At 46.6% G+C, this 6,711-nt stretch overlaps 1 non-coding gene across 1 annotated transcript; it reads right to left on the reverse strand.

The window, feature by feature from the left end:
• Positions 1-6,424: 6,424 nt before the first annotated feature.
• TRNAQ-CUG lies at positions 6,425-6,496 on the reverse strand. Its single transcript has one exon. It is a non-coding gene; the product is annotated as a tRNA-Gln (tRNA).
• Between the last annotated feature and the right edge of the window lie 215 nt (positions 6,497-6,711).

The following is a 6,711-nucleotide window of genomic DNA, read 5'->3' on the forward strand; positions in this document are numbered from 1 at the left end:
TACTCACAGACCTGAGAGCACAACCTGTCTGACAGCAGCTTTGCAGAGAAAGAAGCAGGCAAGAGGCAATGGGTGATGAGATTAGCCCTCACGGAAGGAGACTGCTGCTTGGAATATCAACACATCTTTTCAGTCTCTCTCATTGTGACTGTTTGTGCTTTTATCATATTTTCAGTTTGCTTCTTCAGCTACAGGACCAGATGGCTCCCATGCATAATGCACTGAATCATGGCAAGGCTTGAGGTATTTGTTATGTATAACAGCAAACACATGCGCTGGACCAGGTTAAACTCTTTCACAGTTAGCATATGGTGCATACTGCATATGGATGGTACTACAGCAGGTATCTATATATACATACAGTCGGAAGATTGGAGTATCTTTTCTTCTTGCAGGTTGTCAGGAAAATGACTGTCATACCTTCAACACAAATAGCAAGAAATAGCGGCAGTGCAGTAACACATGGCACAGGACAGATGCTAGGCAATTCCTGTGATGTGCAATGCCTGATGGCAAGGAATCCTGGTGGGCCAAGGACAGGAGGCTCTTGCTCCCCCTCTGATTTCCCCTCGCACCTTGTGATTAAACTGGTGCTGACACCTTGCCCAGTGTCTGTTTGCACAGCCAATAGCCATGGGCAGTACTTCTGGCCATGAAGCACCTACTGAAAAAGGAGATAACTTCATTGTTTGAGAGCATCTTTGCCTCTGCCATTTTTTAAACAGAAAACAAACCGGATTTTCTCCTCACTTGCCTCATGTAGATCTGGGGTAAATTCAAGACGTGGCACCCCTGTGAAACTAGAGTGAATGGGAGGGGTGTTTCCAAATGCAACAGTCGCTGCTTGGTGGAGGGTAAGGCTATAGGGTTTATACAGAATGTGATTTGTGCTTCAGTGACAAGACCATAAATATCATCCTGTATCAGTCCCTCGCTGATATATTGCAAATACCTATTTCTGAGCACTTAAAGACACTGGAATAATGAAAGATGCTTTTTAGATACCTAGGAGACGACTGTTTCAGAGAATTCTAGACTGCCATGCTGGGACTCAGTGCAAGTAACAGATCCCAAGGCCGTTCGGGGATGTCCCAAATAGCACAACTTGGTATGGTATGTGTGCTCTGGGTCGCACAACAAAGGAGCAGCCAAGCAGCTGGCTGCTTTCCAATGGCCACACTCCACCCCAAGTATTTTTGGGGATGAGAAAATTATCCTTTGGCTATTTTTTAGCCTGCTTTTCTTAGTATGTATTTGACATGGCCTCTGTGTTCAGAGTGACAGGACACCTCATGAGCGGGTGCTGTGCTGGCCTTTGCAGACAGACGCGAGCGCTGGCAAGCAGCGGGATGCCCATCAGGGACTGGAACAGTGACCAGGAATGTCAAAATTGCAGCCCATTCGGAGTGGCTCTGATGAAGGTTAATGCATGTTGCCACCACCTTTGAGGTCAGCACTGGGCTCACTTTAGCAGTCCTATAAATAGATGCCCAAGGTTGACCGAGAAGAGGATTTGGCTCTGGTGGATCTTGTTTAGCATTCCCAAGAGAGGAAGGCAGATTCTTTTCCTTTTTCTCTTCCAGCCTCTAACCTTGAGTCGGTTTCTGTGGGAAACATTAGTGGCATTTGCTGAAAGAGCTGCCACTGTGAGCCAGATGTCTTGCTGGGTCACACAAACCATATGTACATGTTTCTTCAACCTGCAAACCCAGACCTAATCCCACTAAAGACTCAAATTAATTTCTCACTGGCAAAACTAGGGAAAAAACCCAAACAAACCTTGAGCCTAATTGCTTGAAAACAGTAGGACACCTAGTGGATTTATAGGGAATATCTCTGGGATTATGAGCAACATTCAGTCATTTTCTTGGCAAAACCATCTATGAATATATTTATAGCAAAATCATGGAAATATCAGGGTTTCTATTTAATGAATTAATCTTGTTATAGCTGTTACACCCTCCAGTTTGTCTGAAGAAGTTATTGCACCCTATAAAAACCCAATGAGTATTGCCCGAATGACTTGAAAAAAAATATTATGGGGAACTGGGTGGTTCCCAAGGTCTGGGAATAGGAGGAAGGGTATTCTGCCAGATCAAAGCCATCCCAGTTGTTCCATCTGACAGCTCTCTAATGATCTTAATGAGCAAAGTTTTATAGTCTCAGCCTGGCTCCCTGGATAATTGTACAGCTTTGCAACAAGCATTGCCATGCTAAGCACAGCCAGCCAGCTCCGTTGGTTGTTTCAGCACTGAATGAATTGGCCACAGAAATCAAACTGCCTTCTTCATTTCCCAGGGCTGATCTTTTGAATCCAAATTAGAAGATGATGGGACATGTGATAATGCTTGCACTGCTGTCGTTGACATTGTATTTGTCTGGTAGCGACACCAACACCAAGCAGATTTTGACTAGATAGGAAATAAAACTCTGTGGCAGGGTGTAGTAAGAGGGAGAAGATTTTGAGCCATGTTTCGGAAATTATATCTTGGCCAGCAATTATCCTGGAGCTGCCAGTATTATCTTGCTAATATGTCTCTGGAGGCAGCAGACACAGACAATGAGATGTGTGTTGAGTCCAAAATGGATGCAGGAAACTGATGACTTCATTTTGACAGTCATCACAAGAAACACCATGTCATCGAGTCTGTTGCGTTTGATTTCTGTTCCCGAAGCATACTGAAAACTTTCCTTCCTTTCTGCTTACCATAATACTGTCCTAGTGAAAAAAATGTCTCCAGAATATGGTTAATTCTAGAGCTGCTCCCTTCCCACTCTTTCTTCAGTGCTGCAGAGAGCCCTAGAGAACAGTAGAACCAGGATGAGGTTTGATTTTGGATAGGTCCCTGTTCAGATCCAGGTCCTTTTTTATTCCAACTCCAGGGTTAGGAAAGAAAAGGCTGATATAGAAAATAATTTTGATTTGGTCCATTTCTTCTTTTATATATTCATTTTTCCTAGAGCTGTAGAACTAGAAAAAGAATATAGCAGATGCTGGAATTCAAGTGAGGTATCTACAGAAAAATTCCTATCGACTCCATGCATTTTCATTACTCCTACCTCTGGCATAGAATTACCTGAAAAATAGAACTCCTCGTACATCATAGGCTCTTTATTTTGGTTCAGGGTTCTAAAAAGAGAGTGGTTTTTTTTTTATTTTGATGGATGGATTTTATAGTTGCATGTCAAACTGGGGGTAGTAAGTGCTAAGAGTATGCTTTTCTCTAATTTAGCAGCCGGATTGGAAAGCTTGAACTATCTCTGCATAATTGCAATGATTCATGGATTGTTAGAAAATTGCAAAGTATTGATTGGATTTCCCCCTTAGGAAATATTTCTTTTCTGACAAAACAGAGTAGGTTCTGGGGCTTCGCTTTTGTCCTTCCTGCCTTCTGCCCCAGGGAAGTCAGTGGCTCCTTTCATCTGGGAAATGGGAATTTGGGTCAACCGCCATTCAAGGACGATTTTGAATTATTGCGATTTCCAATTTCAAATCTTTCCCTGAGCTTTGCAAAGTGATGGGCCTTGCAAACTGTGAACAGGGATTTCAGAGCCAGAAAAGCTGGGACCAGCAGCAAATACTGGCCATCCCTGTTTCACATTCTTCTATTTCCATGTCAAATACGACCGGTGTGTTCTGCAGAGAGACCTTGACCTTGTTGTGGGAATGCTACAGCCATCAAAGATGGTGGCAAATTTTCCCCTTTATTAGGCCAGGATTTCTCTCAGGGTTTCAGGAGTCGGTGGCAGGAGGGAAGTGGGAGAATAAAGTGAGAATCAGGTGTGGGGAGAGCCTGATGCACAGTGCCTGGGGCTGAGCAGCTCGGAGCTGATGACCTGATGACCTGACGCACATCTGCATGTTAATGGTGCTGCCGAGGCAAAAGCTGGGGCCTTTTTGGCAGCTGCTGTATGAATTTCCAGAACAGAACCATAAATACGCAGTTATGAGTGTGACCTCTGCTTCTTTTCTTCGCTAAATTGAACATCCAAGGGCCAGCTGAGTATCATTCCTTGTCTCTGCTCCAGTTGCTTGAAACGTGCTGCCTCCGCAAATGGTTGTGCCTAAGTATAAACTGAAGAATTACGAGAGTGCACTAATTCAAGGTTTGCAATGAATTTAGTGTTCCCGCAAGGATGACACTAATGGCAATTAATGCAGCAGAAATGCCAGTGCTGAATGACTGTTCTCACATTAAAAGCTGTCAGTCGAAAAGCGCACAGTTCTCTGTTATTTCAGGCCTGACCTCTGCTTTTTGGCCATGTTTCATATGCACGGGAAGTGTCCCAGGCCATCCTGTAACTACAGCAGCATGCTCCGGCAGGGGACACAAAGAAAGAGCAGAGCAGCAAAAAACAGTCTGCGCTGACAGTTATGTTTCCTGAGGGTTTGTATATTCTCATCTGGGGCTTGCTTGAACAGGAACAAAATTAACCCAGGTCTGAACAGAATATAAGACTTTAATTTCTGCAGCTCCCTGCTAGTCCAATGCTATCCTCATGCCCTGCTGTCTGTTGATTCTTGTTTAGATGCAAAGTTCTTTCTGCTGTTTCAGATTTTTTCACCATGAAGAACCTGATTATAAATGATCAAATGCATTTAAACAGGCTTAGCTAGAAATAACCTCTGCTGCTGCTCATATACGTGGCAATATGCAGAAATTTTCATGTTACAATGCATGATTGGTAAAAATGCCTCTGCTTTGTAATGTCTTAAGCTCAACAAGTGATAGCGGTACAGCAATGTAGGGACCGTGATTTTTAGCTGAACCAGAAAAGACAATGTCCTCATTTTGTGCCCTGAAGTCTTGCGCAGAATAAGCCAGTTCCAGATGAAGAACATCTGCAATTTGGTGTAGGAGGAAGTAGTGCTTATGCATATGAAAAATGTAAATAAAGGGTGTTTCCAGGCTCACAAACAAAATGCAAAACACAAAAAGGAGAACAGCTCTTACAGAAGAATAACTGTGTTATTTTTATATTTTTAGAACTAATACCAATTCTGGAGGATGAAACCAAGCCTGAGAAACATCAAGTGAAAATTAATAGCTTTTTAACAACAAAGTTCAATGGAGAACTGCAAATAGGATGCGAGATGTAAACCTTAACTACAGAGTTATAAATATACCCCAGCGTCTACACATACAGGTATCTGTTACCAATTTTAATGCACTACTCAATGCAGTAGGATTCAGAAGGGTGAAAGGAGCAGGATGAGCATTTTCAGATGCAAGATTTTGGGTGTTCTGGGTTCATGTGGAGATGAAAAGGATGAATCCAAAGATGACGCAGACTCCTACAGACCTTGCCACTACACTACCGGAGTGCCTTCTGCTCCTGCGAGGTTCTGGCCTTACAATACCCTTCCGGAACTGGTGCATGAAATGATTCCCACAGAACATGCAGAAAACAGGGTCCTGGGGATGCAAAGCCCCAAACGCTCGGCGGGTTTTGTGCACCTGCAAGAAGCTGGAGGTGTACGATCTGCCAGGGCATGCCGGAGGCTGGTGGCAGGACGTGGAGTGAGCCCAGACGCCGATGCTCCGACCTCACCCGTGTGTCTGTGGAGAGCCCAGCGCCGTACTCCTCTGGTGTGACACGCTGTGGCCACACGTCACGTGTCTTTGTTATTAGCACTTTGTTTTCCCTGCCCAGAAACTCCAAAGCAGTGTGAACTATTTATTTTTAAACGCAGAGCATCACGTTATGGTTTGTTATCATCCCAGCAGACAGTAACCGATGCACAGCATTGCTGCTGATGCCCGGGGGTTACTTTCCATGCGCAGCAACTGACTGCAGGGATGGCGAACATACCACTGCTGCTAATGGCAAGCTGGTGGAAAAAGAGCAGTTTTAAGGGCTTTGGTTTAATCATCTGGACACAAGCGCTATTTTTATCCTCTTCTATTTAGGTCTTGAGCCTGCGCCAAGGGAAGCTGATGACAAAGCTGGGGTCTCCCACAGCACAGGGGCAGATGAGGGGGCTTGCTTTTCGGGAGGGGAGAAGCGGGGTAGGCAGTGGCATGGCGGTGGGAAGGGGCCCCCGCTCAAGGGCCCTTTGCACCTCATGAGGCGAAGGAGCTCGTTGGCACCTCCGACGCCTCCACCACGAGGTCCGCCGGCTTCGCACGCCCCTCTCAGCCCAGCTCTGTGAGACCTGGGGCGCTTCCTGCCGACCCACCCCAAGCTCCACCGTGGCTGCGGGCAGCTCTGGGGTGGAAGCCATCTCCTGCCCGTGTAGGCAGGAGACGGACACCCACACCCGTGGCTGGGGATAGGGCCGGGGGCCGCCAGCCAGGAGCAGGAGCGAGGTGTGGCTGTTACACCTCCGTGTGTGAAGGAGCCCGGGGAGCGCGGAGTGTGTCTGGCCATAATTTGGGCAGAGAAGGTCGAAAAAAAAGAAAAGAGGTGAGAAAAAAGCTTCAGGTTCCACCGAGATTTGAACTCGGATCGCTGGATTCAGAGTCCAGAGTGCTAACCATTACACCATGGAACCGCTCTGCCCTGTTGTCGCTCGGCCGGCACTAGTCCCTTCCCCGGCACCCCCCGCGCTGCCGCCGCACCCCATCCCCACGGCTGTGACCGTGACCGTGACCGTGACCGTGACCGTGACCGTAGGTGGACGACGGGGGCGTGTCCGCGCAGGCTCTGCGGACCGCCCGTCCCGCTCCGCCCCGCCCGCGGCACCGTCCCTTTAAGGCCGGGGTGGGC

This window comes from Haliaeetus leucocephalus, unplaced genomic scaffold, assembly GCF_000737465.1.
Source record: "Haliaeetus leucocephalus isolate CR32 unplaced genomic scaffold, Haliaeetus_leucocephalus-4.0 Scaffold339, whole genome shotgun sequence".
Lineage (NCBI taxonomy): Eukaryota > Metazoa > Chordata > Aves > Accipitriformes > Accipitridae > Haliaeetus > Haliaeetus leucocephalus.